At 41.2% G+C, this 18,547-nt stretch overlaps 1 long non-coding RNA gene across 2 annotated transcripts; it reads left to right on the top strand.

Moving 5' to 3' along the window:
* Positions 1–1,737: 1,737 nt before the first annotated feature.
* Positions 1,738–8,455, top strand: LOC309349747. Of its 2 annotated transcripts, none has more exons than XR_014160161.1 (2): positions 1,738–1,815; positions 7,623–8,455. It is a non-coding gene; the product is annotated as an uncharacterized lncRNA (long non-coding RNA). The 2 variants fall into 2 exon arrangements; XR_014160162.1 differs by lacking the exon at positions 1,738–1,815 and adding an exon at positions 5,324–6,541.
* Positions 8,456–18,547: the final 10,092 nt, after the last annotated feature.

The following is an 18,547-nucleotide window of genomic DNA, read 5'->3' as shown; positions in this document are numbered from 1 at the left end:
TGGGCAGGCAGGGACCGGGATGCCTTGTCCTTGGATGATCTCTCAAGTGAAGAGTCTCATCTGACAAGAGCCTGTCTACTTGACTTCACATCTGAAGAGCTTGACAATAGTGCATTAATGTCATAAGCTGGGGAAAGCACAAGCATTCTATGAAAGTGTGCTGGCACTTTTAATAGAAAGGGCCTGTCAAAGTTTCCACTCTAAAAATACTATTGTCAGAGCTTCTGCCTTCAACCATAGAAGTTCATTCAGGGCTGTAATGGGCAAAAGCTTTCAATTCCGGAGTGACTTCCCCCCCATCCTGTAGAGCATTTGTGGGGGGCATGGGGTTAACAGGAAAAGTGTCTGCTTTTGAAACAGTTTTTAATAATAATAATAATAATAATAATAATAATAAATCAGTTTTAGTTTAGTTTTTTGCCCAAAGAGTAATATGAATAATATTGATTAAAAATAAATAAATCTCAGCGATTCCATTTCACTTTATATGTACTTATGTATCACGAGCATTAATTCCTAGAGGGCTACAGAATATTTCTGTCTTTCAAGCAAGATTTCCAGTAAAGTTTTCTTTAAGGTGATATTGTTGTTTTATTCATTTGAAAGCTGACCTACTGAACCGCCTTTTTAAAAATAAATAAATGACCACATTGACTTGCTGCATGTCTAATTCCAGATTCAACGCTTGTGGCATAGCTGTCAACGTTTTCCCCTTTTTAAGGGAAATTCCCTTATTCCAAATAGGATTCCTTGCAAGAAAAGGGAAAAGTTGAAAGCTATGGCTTGTGGGCTTCCCATTGGTAACCAACTGGCTGGTTGCAGTGGGGAAACAGGATGTTGACTAGAAAGACATTTGGTCTAATCAAAGGGGGTCTTATGTTCTTATGACTTAAATTACCAACAATATTTCTTCCATTTCTTGAACAGTAGCACTCCACACTGCAACAGTTTGCTATGGGTTCCCTTTGCATATGCTAAAGGAATCTAAGTACTGTTTATTTTATTGCCAAAACACCACCCTCCATACATGAGAGGGATGTATCAGTTTGCTAGGTAACTCTGGAGTTTCCAGAAGTACAGAAGTTCCAGAAGTTTGGCCATGATATCACTCTGGACCACTGCTCTGGTCATTCTTTCAAACCCTTCCTTAGAGACATTTCTAGAAGGTTAAGCTGGAGGACTTTTGTCCTTTGGTTTGTGGGGTTCCTCAAGATTCTCTTCTGTCCCCTATGATTGTTTTACATCTACATAAACTGCTGGGAGAAGTCAATATTCTTGGGGTACCAAACTCAGCTCTATCTTTCTCTTTCTAACAATCACAGAAACCAGGCCTCGATATCAGTAATAGGCTAGATGAAGGCTAACAAACTGAAGCAAGGCTAGTTCTTCTGGTCAGTAGGAAGGGTTTCAGTTTGGATGTTCAACCTGTGTTGGAAGTGGGTACATTTCCTCTGAAAACATAGCTTCGGGTCTCTCTTGGACCCATCCTTAAACCTGGAGCTTTAGGCCTCAGCTGAAGTTAGAAGCACCTTTGCACAATTAAGGATGGCATACCAATTGTTTCCCTTTCTGAAACCTTTTGATCTTGCTATGGTGAGTTAGGACTCATGTTATCCCTCCCCATTTGTATCAAGTATATTGGCTGCCTATTCATTTCCAAGTGAAATTTAAAGTGCTGGGCTTGACCAAAAAATCCCTAAATGACTTGGGACCAGATTAGCTGAAGAACCATTTCCTTCTTTTCATGATAACCCTGCCTGGAAATCAAGATCTTCCACAAAGGCCCTCCTTGTAGTAACTTCAGCTACACATAAGGTAACAATGTTCAATAGAGACTTTCCTGCAGCACCCCTCAGCTCTGGAACCCCTCCTGCCTGGAGATTTGTATGGCTCTTTTGTTGCCCATATTCAGAAGGGCAGTTAAACATTTTCTTTTTAGCTTTTGAGTCCTCCTAGGTCAGAGGTTCCTATTTAGGTGGTCTGTGGCATGACTGTGAAGAACACTTACAATTTGAATTCCATGGAATTCCATGGAATTCAAATGGCAATGGCAATAAAATATGATCTAAGACAGTGTTTCCCAACCTTGGGCCTCCAGCTGTTTTTGGACTACAACTCCCATCATCCCTAGCTAGCAAGACCAGTGGTCAGGGATGATGGGAACTGTAGTTCAAAAACAGCTGGAGGCCCAAGGTTGGGAAACACTGATCTAAGAAATAAAAGAAGCAATAAAATTACAATTAAAAACCATCTAACATCTAGAAATAAAAGAAGCAATACAATTACAATTAAAAATCATCTAACATCTAGTACAGCACATTATAGTTGCTACAATAGGCAGAAAACAATGTGAATTGGTCCAGGTGCACCAGGCCCTTCAGCAATTTCCAAGTGGTCCATGGGGAAAAGAAGTTTGAGGACCACTGTCCTAGATAATTTGGCTGTTGTGTTGTGGTTTATATTGTCTGTTAAATTTTATTGTTGCCGTTTCATTGTATGCCACTCTGGTCTTCTTGAAATAGGGGTATATAAATGAATTTTAGTATCTAAGCAAACATAACCCAAAATAGTGATATGATGCCATCACAAAATCTGGACCTATTGTTATGCCACTAAAAAGTTTACTTTTGGCCCAAAGCTGCACTATAAAAATATGAAATCTGGCAACCTGATGACTTCAGAATTGTGAGGAAAGCTTCCAGTAAAGATGGTCCAAAACAGGGAATGACAAGAACGGAACATAATTTTTGTACTAATGTTGGATGAGGGAACAAAGCAAATTAAGCACATTTTAGCAGTCCTGTCAATACAATTCATTTTGATAGATTTAGCCATAATTGTGGAGGGAAAGCTAGTTTGTAATAAGGATCATATTGAGTTATTTTAAAGGCAAGGATTATCTTATTCAGCACATATAATGTCAGATAACTACTGGAGTTAAAATGAATGTAATTAAATTTGTAACTTTTTAAAGGAATAGATGATTCATGAAACATTGGGGAAAGAGTTTATTTTAAAACTTTCCTGATTAATTTCTCTAAGCTTTCCAGCTGTTAAAAGCAGTGAAAAAATTTCATGTAAAAGCATGAATTTCAATTATTCCCAATCATGAATATGAACAAATGAACCATTTGTTAAGAACAATCCTATTTTAGAAAATCAACACTGTTGTGTTAACTCTAGATTGATCTCTTTATAGAAGGAATAGCAAATGCCAAGGTTATGAATATTTATTTTTTTATATAAACAATGTCCCTCAAGTGCTATTCCAACACAGTGCAAAAAAAGGAACATAACTGACTATAATCACCAGTGGCCAGATTCAATGAAGCTGTGCTAATGGGAGCCTGCATAATGAATCCCACTAGCACAAAGAGGCTTTCTCACCTCCCACCTCACCCCAAAATCAGCTATAGGGGGTCAGGAGAACCCCAGAACCATGTATGGCAGAAGAGGGGAGGTCAGTCCATCAGGCAAGCAGCAGTCTCTTTAGAGTTACTTTGAATTCCACCCATAGTTCCCTAAAGGAATCTAAGTATAATAAGAATCAGGCCAGTGGAAATTAAGTTGACCATCAAGTGACTTATTTTAGATATCTCAGAGCCCAATTTTATGTTTGGATATGTCATGATAGGTACACCCTTCCACTGACTGAATGGAAGTGGGGGGTTGAATGTTTATAGGCTTCTCCATGTTGAAAAAATCCTTGCCCATGAAAAGTTAGCATATTTGTGAGATGAGGTTAATTCGGCCTTCTGCCTAACATGCTAGGTTTTGGTAGGCAGGGAATGTTTGATGCTGGAAAGTATTTCAAAAAAATTCCTAATATACTCCATCATTTGTTACCTCATAATGTCCTGGAATTATACATCTGTGGCATTCTGGAGGGACAAATAAAGCAAAGAAGCTGTTCTATCACTGCTAATGGTGAACCACACCTGCAGCAAACCCCAAACTGTTGGATCCTCTGGCCCCTGAATAAATTCAGTGGAGTGGTCCCCTCAGTTTCTCGCTCCAAAAAATAGGATAGAGAATCTTGAGAGATCATTTCTGAAGGGGTATAGTCAGAGGAATAATAATAATAATAAATTTTATTTATATCCCGCCCTTCCCAGCTCAGGGCGGCTAACAACAATAAAACAGTACAAAAGTACAACAGAATAATATATTAAGGTTTTGTTTTATTCAGCTAATGATTTGGTTTGCCAGCCATTCTAAAGAAAGGAGGAGGCCTGAAGAACTGTATTTAAAAACAACAACAACAACTGGTCTGTTAGTCTGCTTCTGAAAAAATCTTACCTCAGGATAGGTGCAGTTTTATCCTGTGGATGTCTGTGAAATTGAACTACACCTGTTCCCTTTCACCTGTTCCCCTACACTCTCTCTTTTTTGCTAGGAAATATAGTATTTTATTACTAAGATTACTTTGGCTGCAGTCCCAGACCAATATCCCACTTATATGGAGTCTAAATAGCTCTTGTCAAATATGTGTTACTGGCAATTAGCAAAGCCTTGGGCTTTGCCAGAGCTTTGTTAGCGCAGAACACAGATCCGGGAGGAGAAGGGGCTATGAGGAAGGTTGCCAGAACCTTTGAGCAAACTGAAAGATTTACTAACCAATCAAAAGCTATGCTCCTAAATGTGCGGTTACTTTTCAGGAGAATTTCTGTCCCTTGAATGTGGGAAATGAGAACGTCTGTGAGAATAATAAAAAAGCAGCCTGGCTTTGGAACATGCAGTGGCTAGACCCCCTTGAATAGTAACCACATTCCCAAAGGGGCAAGAAAACTCTGCCTCTTACGAGCTTCAGAAAAACTCTACAGGGGGAGTTTCTCCCAGTGCAGTGACACAGTGATTTTGGGGGAGCATTATTCATAGGGCCACATCAGAAGCATACAGGAGCCGTCGCAAGTCTGCTAGGGACCCTAAAAGGACCCAAGAATTACACCAAGATTTAGGTTTTATACAGCAAAATCAGCAAACCTTTGTAGATGCCATGGCCAGCTTGGGTCATGTTATGTTGCCACTGCAAGGAGGTTGGTTTCTCAAACCATATGTGACCTACCTGTCAGGAGTTCGTCCTACACTCAAGTAGGACCCTGGCAGAGACACACGCCCAACTGGCATGTTCTCTCCCTCCTGGTTGATCGTTCAGGAGCTTCAAAAGCTTCCCTCAGCCCGAACATCACAGTGACCAATGCCAACAGACACTGACACACTTAGGGATCCGCAGAGTTTGCGCAGCTTGCATAACAGACCTCAGCAACTCAGCATTTTGGCTAATCTACTTTATTTACATATGGAGCACTGCAACATGGCTCCCTCTTTCTCTAGCATCAGACAGCAAAAGAAAAAAGGACAATAGTCCCACTTCAAGGAACACAGTAACACAAACATCCTGTCTCCGACACTTCCCACGCTGTGGAGTCAAAACATACACCGTCATGTGAAAGACAACAATCCCATGACTGTAATCATGGAGTAGGAATTCTAACACTACCTACTCCTGCCTTTAGAAAAATACAATTCATTCTTACTGTTTTTAGGTTTAAGTAGGGTTATGTGACACACACACCCTTAAGAAATTTTGCTAGTCTCAATGCCAGCTCCAAGTCCTTGTGGGTCCTCAGTCACCACAGTCAGCTCAGACCATGAGGGAAGGGCATACTACAACAACAACTTTTTTGTTCCCCTCCTCGTTGTCAGAGAGGCCAGGGCCTCTCTATGCCCCTGTGGTGTGATATCTCCTCTTGGCAGCTCTTCATCTTCTCCCTATATTGCTGCTTCTGTCTCATAGGCCCTGAGGAAGGAAGCTTTATGTCCTATGAAAACTTTTGTTACTTCTCCTCTTCCAATTGAGACAGTTGTGTTGTCTGAGACCTCTTTCACATTTTAACACATGTGTATGATGTTAAACAATATGGTGGCCTCCAGCTACTGGTCCTGACTGATCGTGACCACTGCCTTTGTCTAGTCTCATCAAAACTCATTTACTTTCCCTCCAAATTCCTCAGATGTTTGAGCTGAGGAGAGGCCTCCAGACTTTCCGTTTTGCTTTTGGTGAAATCTGGCAACAACTTTGGGATGAGCAGAATTCCCGTGCTTGATATAATTATTTTGGCTTCCTTTCAAATCCTACAGATATTTTGCCTGATTACTTTGCCCAAATAAAATCTGCTTTCTGTATCATCCTGTCTCTGACATCCTCAAACGACATTTCGTGGGCAACTCAAATTCAAAGGATGCTTTTGTCAGAGATACCTACTTTACACTTCTATGAGCTCCTTTGAATAATGGAAAGACATAAAGCAGAAGGGGTATAAAATGTGGTTAGGCAATTTATATCATGTACTGTACTCAAATGTACTGCACTTAAAGTGATTATCTACCAGCAACCTTCATTTGTGTCCCTAGTTCAATAGGAGAGTGAGAGACAATGCAAATGCTTCCATCATTCTTCAGATGAGTACAACAAACAGCTAACCTTTCCCTACCCACCCAATTGTTCCTGCAATATCTTTATTCTTGCTTGAGCACAAAGGTAATTTTAAGCAGTCCTTTGTTTACTCAGATTGATCATCTTTGTTTAAAAAAAATAAATACCTGTACCGTTGGTAACAAGAACTCCATAACAATTTCACGCTGAATGATTTCCTGTATGGAGGGAAAATATCTGTCATGAGCCTCAAGCTCTTCTATTCACTAGGGAACCTTGCACAACAGGAGGCTGGAGTAAGAACTTTTGTTTATAGACCTTGCGTCTTTCCTACAATCTCAACTTGTCTCTCCACCTACATACATTCCAACCTACTCCACCATAGTGGGTCTTTTATTTTTGTATTTATTTTTTGCAATGTGGAGAAGTAGAAAAACCCTTGTCCTTCATCCCTTACAAGATCTGTTAAATATGTCAAAGCAGGCAATATTACACTGGGGACTTGCACATAATCAGAAAAGAGGAAATAGTAGAATCATAGAATTGTAGAGCGGGGAAAATGTTGAGGGTCATGCAGTCCAACCCCCTGCAATGCAGGAATGCATCACTCCCAAAAGTGAACAACAGAGGATGCAGATTTTGATAACTTTTGCATCACACACTAATTTATATGTGTAGATGGACATCTAGAAACAATTACCATAGTTTAGGTACAAATACATCTCACCATTGTGGGAAAGACTTTGCCCAGGTGACCTCTGTTTCTGAGGGGAATGGACATATCTATCAATTTCAGTTCTCCAAATACCTCATTTTTCCAATCTTAAATTCAGCTCCCCACATATCTGCAACAGTTTGTGAACTATTTTCCTAATAATGAAATTTCAGCAGCATTTCATTGCAAAATTCTCCTGATAAATGCATTTTTACTTAAATGCATTTTTTCCTAATGCAATGCATTTTTGTATGTTATTTTCACAAATATATGCATTTTTATGCACACACTACTCTAGTATATGCATTTATGTACACATTACTTGGGCTGAATAATTACATTGCAAAATTCATAGAAGTGTCGATTTCCAATAATGACTGTGTTTTAGTTCACATATTGTTTCAAAAAGTGTGAGTTTGATAGGTTTGTTTTTAAATGTGAACTGAACTGAAATTCCTCCCCCTTTCCCAGTGCCTTTTCCGTATACTATCCAGGCAGGAGCTGTTAATGGGCAACTTCAAGGTTCCTGATCTCCCTTCTTATGGTTCTTCATCCTTCAACCTGACTTGGACTGGACAACCCTTCAAATAAAGACTTCCTTCAAACAGAGCATTGACTTCTGACAGCTCTTCATATAGATAACTATCCTCTGTAATATGGCTACCCTACATCATAGCTACATGATAGGTGCCAACTCCCTGGAAATCTGGATGTCTGAGCACCCACAAATTTTGGTGCCAGGGCCATGCACGCTGTATGGCACCCATGGCCCCAGGCACCCATGGTCGCAGGGCCAAGTTGGCACTCCTGAGCTACATGCCTAGGCTTTACCTTCTCTGCTTTGCAGTCTTACTTGTCTGATTTGATCTGAAGAAACTTACTTCAAGATGGGACTTCTGTGGACTTCATCTCTCACCTTCCACCACAGAGGTTGCAAAAGGTGGAGGGCAAAGGCCATTGAAATGCATAGAGAACTGTTGTGGCTAGAATGTGGGGTCCAGGGACTTCATCATTATGCTGGCTGGGGCTGCCAGGAGTTGTAGTCTGAAACATCCAGAGGGCACCAGGCTGGCAGCGGCTAGAAATCTCTTATCATAGGTATGGGGAACCCATGGACTCTAAACTCCAACTAGTTCCAGCCAGCATGGCCAACAGCAAGGGACAATGAGAGCTGTAGCTTGGCAACCTGTGGAGGATGCAAACCTGTTTTATCACAAAGTAACAGCCATAGAAGGTCCCACATGACAATCTACCACATACGTTTCGAGATATGTATCACAGCTCATTAAAACAACATTCTGGAACCTCAAATAGTTCTGCATAATTTCTACCAGCCTTTCAGTGATTTGTGAGCTGACAAAGCAAAAGCATCATTGCGAGGAAGATCCTCCCATGGGCTGGATTTAGACATTATACTTTGAGTATAATAATTACCTCCTTTTATGGCACAGGCTAGTTTTATTTCTCAAACATCATAAATGGCTGGCTGTATAGTGTCGGAGAAAGGGGCAGTTGATTTGAAATTTCTTGTCTTCCTTTCCTGGAGATCTTCCCTCTGAAGCAGCATTGAATCTTTACCAGTGTGGTTAGCAGTGTCATTCTTCAGATGTCCATCTATACTCATTGCAAATTTGGCCCCAAGAATTTGGAAACTGAATTCTTATTATTGCTAATTGCCTACTACTACTACCATACTAGGTAGAGGAGTTGGTGCTAGGGGGGTATTTGATATCAGGAGAAGAGGTCCTCTGTTGCTGCCCTCTGGGGCTAGGTGCTGGTTTTGAGAAAGCAACAAAGGTTCTTGGATCAAGGCCAGAAAATATTCACAGACAAATGTAGGCTCAAAACAGCAGCTGTGGGAGTTCCAAGCCTACTGTAATAACAGTGTTGGTTGATACCTCACATGCCACAATAGTGGGACCGTGTTAGGAGGCAAGGATAGGAAGTTGTGTGGTGTTTTGAAGAAGTTGGGAGAGTTTTATTAAATATGTCAGGTGTTTTGTACACTGAAAAATGTCATAGAAATACTTAGCAACAGCTATAGTGAGTAGAAATAATTTGTGAATTGAACCTGTTAGTGCCTGTCACCAGTACTGGGCACCAAAGACTGTGTGCCCTTTCAGAATTTGGCTTTTTTTAGCCTTGGGTGCTGAACATGTTTGAATAGCCCAGAGCGGTGTAGCACTAGAGGCTCTCAAAAGTGTGGGCTCTAGTTGACTCCCCCACTGAACCCTGGCTTCCACATTTCAAGTACTTCACATACATTGCCAAGTTATACACTGACACTTTGTCTTCTTAGTGAATGCAATTACTTCTAAAAGGAGTTGGATGGCTACAAAAATACCCATCTCTTGTTTATTCAGGGGACAGCTTGCAACTTTTGTATAGGAACAAGAGAGTTGTTCCTCTTTGTAGGTTCAGTCACATTCCTGAGGGACAACCTCTAGCAGAGAGAGAACTGTGTAGCCTTGGTGCCCGTTTACTTGTGGGCCGACATTGCTAACAAGGGAGCCAATTAGTGACTGTTGTGACAGTTTGCGCAATATTGACAGCTGTTAGCTGCAGTAGAGTTCTGGGTTGTTCTGCTGCCATATTTACTAGGGAATATGATTATGATGAGGAGGAGACAGTGTATATACCTTCTGTGAGCCATTATTTAACATAACAAAAACACCTATGAATTTCCAATTGCTCGCTTTTTCATTCTTTTCACGACTCAATAAAATGGTAAAAGCATTCACCTGATTTCCAGCATCTATTTCTTTGTATACCAGCTCTACAAAGTAATTGAAGATGCAGCTAGAAGGATGACACATACCTATTAATCAGACTCAGCAGACACTGTAGGCTTTTGTATTGTTGATCAAATGGGTGCTAATGTGTGAAGATTTTTTTTTTTTTTTACTTTTGGAAAAAAGAAGATCTGAAAGCATTAATAGTTAGCTATTGAAGCTTATATGAAATGAGACATTGTCGGATCAATCAATGTCAGCATTAAGTCTAACCCATTTGGCACTGTTTGTTAGTGACACAGAGACTTTTGTCCTTAGATTGCTTTCAAAATCCTTTGGCAACAGTGAAAGTGTAGCTTTCATTCACAAGGTGGAACAATGGAATGAATTTTTTAAAAGGTAGGTTTGGATCTAGCATGCAACACTTTAATTATCACCTGGGTCAACTCCAGAGCTGAAGCACAAGTTTTCATTATTTTGAGACTCATGAAACTTTCAGGTTCCAGGTTTTGGTGTCAGTTTTGGCTTCAAAATTAAACATTAAGCTTTTCGTATTAAAATTGGACATCCAGATTCAACTCTCTAGATTGGTTAGATGGATAAAGTGAATTCACTAAATTCTGTGGCAAGTCATCTATCAGATCTGGACAAATGAGACTGATCTATATCAGCTGCCCAAGAGCTAACACTACATACCATAAACTTTTATTGGGGGGGGGAGTTAGAAGCAGTTTCAAAATTCACATTTTGTGGCACAACTCTCCAACCATATAATGTGTACAAAAATGCTTATTTTAGTAAAAAGTGAATATAAATTGTGCATATTAGTGACAATGTACTCTATTGGGGGAAATTATTTGCAAAAGTGTACTAGGCAGAAATATGTAAAAAAATGTGTACATTTGAAGAAATGTGCAGGAAATGCATACAACTTTTCATGCAGACTTTTCATGCAGACTTTTAAAAATGTTTGCCGAAATGGAGTGAACTGAAAATTGGAAACATGAGAAACTGAGAGGGGGGGACCTTAGCTGTTCTTCAACATTCTCACTTCCCTGAAACTTGTGGTGCAAATCTTCAGCTGAAGAAAGTAAATATAAATGCATCTATGAAAAAGACATTATTATTATTTTATTATTTTATTTATGAATTATGCCAGGTGCTTTATTTTGCCCAGGGCAAACCAAAGTGACTTACAAACAAACAAACAAATAGGCAATAGACAAAAAAAAAATATCCTTGCACAAATGTGTATATCAGAATTGAATATAGAAATGGGTACATTTGGAGAAAAGTATACTAAAATGCTGGTTTATATTTTTATTTTCAAGCAAGCTAATTTCTTGTCTCAAGTGATAAAGGCTCAGGTAGTTGGGTGGAGATGAGCAAGAGAAGGTTTCTGAAGGGGGCTGTTTCTGAAGGCTGCATATTCCTTGTCTTGTTCTTAAAGGCATGGCTCTATTATCCCAAGTAGGCATTAGAAGATTGCTCTCGAAATTTGGAACTAATTTCCCCATCTGAAATAAGCTGCTGAAATGAAGAAAAGTAACCTGGAGTGGACTTCTGGGTGAAAGGACTGTGAGTTTAGCTCGGTTCCGAGACTGAAAACAAGTTCCTAAGCTCATATGGTGCTCAAAAGCACACTGTTCTTCAATTTTAACTGTATGTCTTGCATTCCTGGCTCTGGCTGGTAGAGCTTAGGGTCCTCGTAAAAAAGCAAGGAACTCAGATCTAAGAGAAGCCTGTCGTGTGCTCAACCCTGACTTAGTATTTGTTTCAGATAAACTCCCAGAAGGGTTATTGGATTGGTGGGTCTTCCTCCTTCGAGTTCATCCACAGTTCTGCTCTGAATGTTTGAGACGGCAGTTATTTTTATTACGCTGATAAAAACTACGTAGTAAAAATAAAATGGGGATCATAAAAGAGGACATTTTGAAAAGCAGGAAAATAGCATTGCAGAGTCCCCACCATCTTTGACATTTAATTAAAATTTATACCATTATACGTTACTTAATATCTAAGCACAGAGGGAAAATGGATGCAACTTACATGCGCAGCTTTTCCCCCACATGCATCATATAAGGAACAGCATTGTTCCCAAGCCTAAAAAACTGGAGCTGCTACCAGAATTCAAAACAAGAACGGCATGTTCTAGTTCATGGAATCATAGAATTGTAGAATTGGATGGAACTGTTGGGTTTTCTTGATATTAATGTGGCCAATGGTACTAACTTACATGGCAGCACATCTGTGAGCTCTTGACAAGTCAGCACACCTGTGGTATCTTAACAATTTAACTAATTAGCAGGGGGAGTTTACCTGCTGCACCGAATGCAGCAATTATTTTGAAAACTGTATTTAAGTTGATCAAGTGATGTAGTGTGTACTATTATAGGAATACTATTAAGCAATGCTGTTGAGTATTGGTGAGGAATGGTGGTGAGAAGGGGTGTTTTGCAGCTATTTGATTACTATTTAAAAAATAAAGATAAGCAACGATGTTGCGGGCAACCTTTTATTCCATTGCCCCAGTCACTGCACAAACTCGGTTGGCACAGATGGTCAACAGGAACTCCAAGGGTCATCTAGTCCAACCTCTTGCCATGCAGGAATTACAGCTGAAGAATCCCTGACAGATGGCCAACCAACTTCTGTTTAAAAACCGCAAATGAAGGAGAGTCCACCATCTTCCAAATTAGCCTGTTCCACCAGTAGAAAGAAAAGTTCTTTCTACTGTTTAGTCAGAATCTCCTTTCTTGTAATTTGAACCCAACGGTTTGCGTTCTATCCTCTGGAGCCAGTGGATTCCATCTGAATGATATTTTTAAGGAAACATACATAACTTTAGTGAAAGCAGAATGGATGAAATTTGTAAGCAGCAATGCCTCTGATTCGTGCCAGATTTCAGAAGGATATCTGCATTAGTTTTCTTGCAGGGTAGTTGTTGTTGCAGTTTTTGAGTGAGTGAAACAGGAATAACTTAATCTCCCCATGTGTTTTGTGGGCAACTGACATGGGTGCAGACATGGGAGGAGCACCCCTGGGTTGGAAACCTGCTAAATTGCATGGCTTTTGTGCTACGTACCTTTAGGAGAGAGAAGAGGCCCACAGCTCAGTAACCCACCCCTCAAAAGCCTCCTGGGCAAGGGGCAGCAGTGTGTTGAATTCTGGGGAAAGAGAAGGAAATGATTCGCTGTCGCTGCTCTCTCCCTCAAAGCACTGGCATTCAGAAGCCCATGTAAAATCATATTCTCTGCTTACAAGCTGGACCTGTCAGTCATCCCCCCTAATGATCCTGGTGTTGTCCTTAGGCTACAGATCTAAGTTTCAATTTCATCAACACTGAGGCATCATGAAGTACTTCAGGAGTCTCTGCTTTGACTTCTGCAGATCCTTCTTCACCTTTGGCAAGGGCCCCACTACCACCGGCAACCTCATTTCATCTTCAGATTTGGGGTTTGTCCAAATACCATGCATACTCCTTGAATAAACATTTCACCTATCTCTCCTGTGAAGAAAGTTGCCAAGTGCACGATTATCTCTCCAGGACGAGGTCTTTAATTTTGCTATATGCTGAAAAGAACATCAGCTCTTACCACGGTGCCTTGACCAACTGTGAATAGGATATTGTGGCCTGGCATTTTTACAGGATCAAGGTCATCAGCATACTAATGTAATGTCATGCAATTCATATTCATACTAGTGAACTGTCTATGTGGTCAAGGAAGTAATTTAATTTCTCAAATTGTAGTAGCAAAAGGTCGTAGGCTTGGCTTGTCCTTTGAAATAGATAAATATGTAAATAGTGACATGTGATGCAACCATATTGTATTTCTGCAGCGGAATATTCTAATCCTTTGATCTTTACAAAACGCTAAACAGAATGTGGTTGATGAGGAAAGTCGTAACACTGCATTAATCCTTTATGTAAAATAATTCCACTCCCATCTGCCTGTGTTCCAAATTGCTTGCCGCAGCATCCTCGCCAGCTGTTTGGGGGTTCTTTGTGTCTTCAGCTACTTAGCTTTCATTTCTTTCTTTTTTTCAGTTGTGACCAGTAAACAACTTAAACCCAGTTCCCACACTCACTTTGATGTTCCATTTTTCCTAAAGGGGTCATGACACATTCTGCAAAGATGATCTTTATGAAGAAAAATCTCTGCCAGTGTGACACTTCCTTTTCATAGATAACCCTAAATCTCTGGTTTAGGAGGAATACATCAGAACCTAAGAAGGTTATTGCTGAATCAGGCCAAAAGCCCAGTAGTCCAGCATCCTGTTCTGACAGTGGCTAGCCACACACAAGAGCCCTTTGCCTACTTCGCTCCCCTAAATTCCACCTTAGGTCATTCTAGACCAGTGTTCTGCTACCCTTTTCTGTTTCATAGTTGCAGGAATGGGAAAACTTTTTTCTGTAGACGGCCAACTGCCCTCAAGGGTAATCTGTCAGGGACTGCATGCCAGTCATGGGCAAGGCCAGAACCCAAAATTGGCATAGTTTACAGAATTGTATAGTTCACTTGACTCTTTTCTTTGTGCCATTGCCTGAGGACCACATAAAATTAAGCCATGGGCTGCATGTGGCCTCTGGGCCTCAAGTTCCCCAACACTGCTTTATTGATCCAGGGAGATGTTTTACGTCCCACACCTTCTGAATTCAAATTTAATTGGGAGGCTTTCTCAACACAATTCTGGAACTGGAGCCCACACAGTTTGCTGTAACTTTCAGTTCATTTGCATATTTATTTCCTCTCAATATGGATGTGCTCATTGATAAAACATTGTGGACAAAAATCTAGATGCAGTTGTACAGCCAGTCCCATCAAGTTATGTGTGTGTGTGTTATCAGAGTGCATGTGCTTCAGGAGGTGGGGAGATACACACACACACACACACACACACACACACACACACACACACACACAAATTCAGGAATGGGGGGGGGGACCAAACAGAGTGATGGAGAATTGCAAATACATCAGTTCCATTTTGGAAACAAAACAGATAATTCATCTAGGAAGAAGTTCAGCTGAGCAGAATTTCAGAAGTACCCCTAGCAAGAAGCAGTGGGTTGTGCACAATCTGAACTTGGTAATGGGCCTATGACAGTTCACTACAGGATGTGGTGATAACCACCATCTTGGAGAGCTTCAAAGGGGATTAGACAAAGCCACAGAGGATAAGGTTATCAATGGCTACCACCTCTAGGATCAGATGTAACAAGCCAGGGGATGACTATTGCCCTCATGTTCTTTTTGTGGGCTTCTCAGAGGTATCTGGTTGGCCATTGTGGGACACAGGAAGCTGGCATAGACAGGCCCTTCATCTTACCCAGCAGGGCTCTTTTTATGTCCTATTAGATCTTGTTGCCAGACGTTGCCTAATAGTGTGCTGGTTCTGATGAAGCAACTTCTTTTCAGCCATACTTCAAATAAGGTAGTTGTCAGGCTGCTGGCAGCAACTCCCGGCTGGTTGCCCAGGAACGTACAAAGACAAGGGAATGTTTCTTACCATCATTTTTTTATTCAGTATTTACACAGAGAGGCTATAGAACCCAACTTCTTGGATAATGGCGTTGTCCCAAGTGAATCTCCACACACCTTGTCTCTCCCACTTCCTCATTTGTCATTCTCAGCGTCTCTCCTATGGGTTCTACTACGTGCCCTATGTCTTTAATTTCTTTGCTCTCCTACTTTCAAGGCTCGGTGGGTTCTGGGAGAGGAGGGGTCTGGAATGCTTTCTAAAGACACTGTGTTCATCAGCTGTCACCCTCCCTGGTGCTTCCTTCTCCTCCTCTCCCATTATTTCCCAACTTTCCCCCTCATCTGTCTCTGAGCTATGACCTTCCTCAAACCCCTGTTGTAAATCTAAACTGTCTTCCTCTTCCTCCTCCCTGGAAGGGTCAAGCTGGGGAGGCGGTCTCCACCATTCCTCCTCTGCCCAGTCCCTGACTGTAGTGGGCATACTGTCTAAGAAGGACGTTCTCTGAGCAGCTATAGGCAACTATTTCAAGATTAAAAAACCACGCTGTTCATTGAGTATCTTGGTTTCTGTTAGACCGTTATTGAGGAATCTTGAAACTGCAGTGGATTATTATTAAGATGGTCACTGCTTGGACTGAAACAAGCCTAGGTGTATTAAAAAGAAGCAGCATCTGAAATTTACCTTCTTAGCTCCAGCAGTTATTCAATTGAATTCAAAGTGTAATCCTTAAATGATGTAATTGAACAGTACAAATGGCTACGAGACAGATCAACTTTTTGAAAAGGGGATGCTTTCAACTCAGATGACTATCACAATTTCCACGGCAGCATACTAGGTGGGGGATTTCATGAAATCCGATGTCTGCTGAGCCTGCACAATCTATAAAAAACCCACTCTCAGCAACATTAAGCTTATTGTAATCACAATTGGTTTATGAATTGGACTTTGGCAGTAAATGAGATGAAAAAGCTGCAGGGGCCACACCTTGACTTCTGCGAAAGTAACTCAATCATTGGAAATATGTTTCCATTTTCTTCTGAAAATGCTCATTTCGAGATGCATTTGCTGCAGTTTAAACATTGTACGTACGCAGAGCTACTGTGATAAGGAAAAGAATGGGGAGGACAGCCTCTCCTTTTGCAAGCTCACATATGTGCCTTTCAGAGGTACTGGGCTAGAGAGAATATTGTACTGCTGTCTTATTAAATCCTTATGACTTGGCTTTGAAAATTGCTTAGGAACAGAGGAAGCTGTCTTCTATAAAGTTAGACCATGGATCCATCTCACTCAGTAGTGTCTGCACTGACTGGCAGCAGCTCTCCAGGGTTTCAGACTGAAAATCTTAGCCAACCATACCTGGAGGTGCCAGAGACTGATTCCGGGACTTTCTGCATCCAAATCAGATGCTTTTGAATAGCCCCAAAAAGGCTTTGTTGTTGTTGTTTAGCCGTTTAGTTGTGTCCGACTCTTCATGACCCCATGGACCAGAGCATGCCAGGCACTCCTGTCTTCCACTGCCTCCTGCAGTTTAGTCAAACTCATGCTGGTAGCTTCGAGAACACTGTCCAACCATCTCGTCCTCTGTCGTCCCCTTCTCCTTGTGCCCTCCATCTTTCCCAACATCAGGGTCTTTTCCAGGGAGTCTTCTCTTCTCATGAGGTGGCCAAAGTATTGGAGCCTCAGCTTCACGATCTGTCCTTCCAGTGAGCACTCAGGGCTGATTTCCTTCAGAATGGAGAGGTTTGATCTTCTTGCAGTCCATGGGACTCTCAAGAGTCTCCTCCAGCACCATAATTCAAAAGCATCAATTTTTTGGCCATCAGCCTTCTTGATGGTCCAGCTCTCACTTCCATAACATCACTACTGGGAAAACCATAGCTTTAACTATACAGACATTTGCTGGCAGGGTGATGTCTCTGCTTTCTAAATCAGCACAAATAGTCAGCCTCTGTGGCTGAGTATCGCATCCCTTAAATACAGGGAACCCTATTGATAAGAGTTTAATCATGATAGCTAAATGGAACTTCCATGTTCAGAAGCAGTGTGTCTCTTAATAGCAGAAGCTGGGCATGGGATGTGATTTGCCATGGAAGCCCCAATTTGTAGGCCTAAAGCCTGGATTGGGGTAGAGGTTTCCTACTTCCATTAAAACAAAACAAAACAAAACAAAACAAAACAAAACAAAACAAAACAAAACAAAACAAAACAAAACAAAACAAAACAAAACAAAACAAAACAAAACAAAACAGCTAGCACCAAGCTCTCAAAAATTGCATGTGAAATGTTCATACTTCAAAGTCCAACTTCATCCTAGGAACCACAGAAATTTCCTTCAGAGGCCAAAAAAGTGGCAATTTACATAGCATAACCCATTCATAGAACTTGACCCTCTTCTGCAGGACAGCTCTGTAATACGCAGTGCAATTCAAATGCTGGCATTTTACCCTAAATGCTTCCATTTCATCTTCTTAAAATATTGCTTCTGACACAAAGTTACATGCTGTTCAGGATGAATATGTTTCAATATAACTAATGGAGACTTGCAGGATTTATTAGAAGTGGGGCGGGGAAGTTTCCTCTTCTGTGCTTATTTCACTGGATAGTTAACTATCCCTTGGCCCTTGCATCATATTTTCTATTAGCTGCAAGTGAATCCATGCAGTAATTGAGTCGCAGTTCCCCATGTAATCTGAGGGATACTTTCAGAGGATCTCAAAACCACCAGCAGCATTGAAAATGGCCCTTTTGCAGTAGAAGATCTCGGAACAGGGCTTTCTAGAAAAATAAAATGGCAGCCACTCTGGTCCTCTTCCCCCTCAAAGAATTTCACTGTCTCCCTCAAATATTTCTGAAACCAAATGGCAGAACTGAACAATGGATGGATGGTGGCTAACGGATTGAGGTTGAATCCTGACAAGACAGAAGTACTGTTTTGCGGGGACAGGGGGCAGGTGGGTGTGGAGGACTCCCTGGCCCTGAATGGGGTAGCTGTGACTCTGAATGACCAGGTGTGCAGCCTGGGAGTCATTTTGGACTCACAGCTGTCCAAGGAGGTGCAGGTCAATTCTGTGTCCAAGGCAGCTGTCTACCAGCTCCATCTGGTGCGCAGGCTGAGATCCTGCCTACCTGCAGACTGTCTCACCAGAGTGGTGCCATGCTCTGGTTATGTCCCACTTGAAC

Source organism: Podarcis erhardii (genome assembly GCF_964252035.2).
Source record: "Podarcis erhardii genome assembly, chromosome: 9".
Classification (NCBI taxonomy): Eukaryota; Metazoa; Chordata; class Lepidosauria; order Squamata; family Lacertidae; genus Podarcis; species Podarcis erhardii.
Note: the sequence above shows the minus strand (reverse complement) of the source record. Positions and strands in the feature narration are given on the sequence as shown.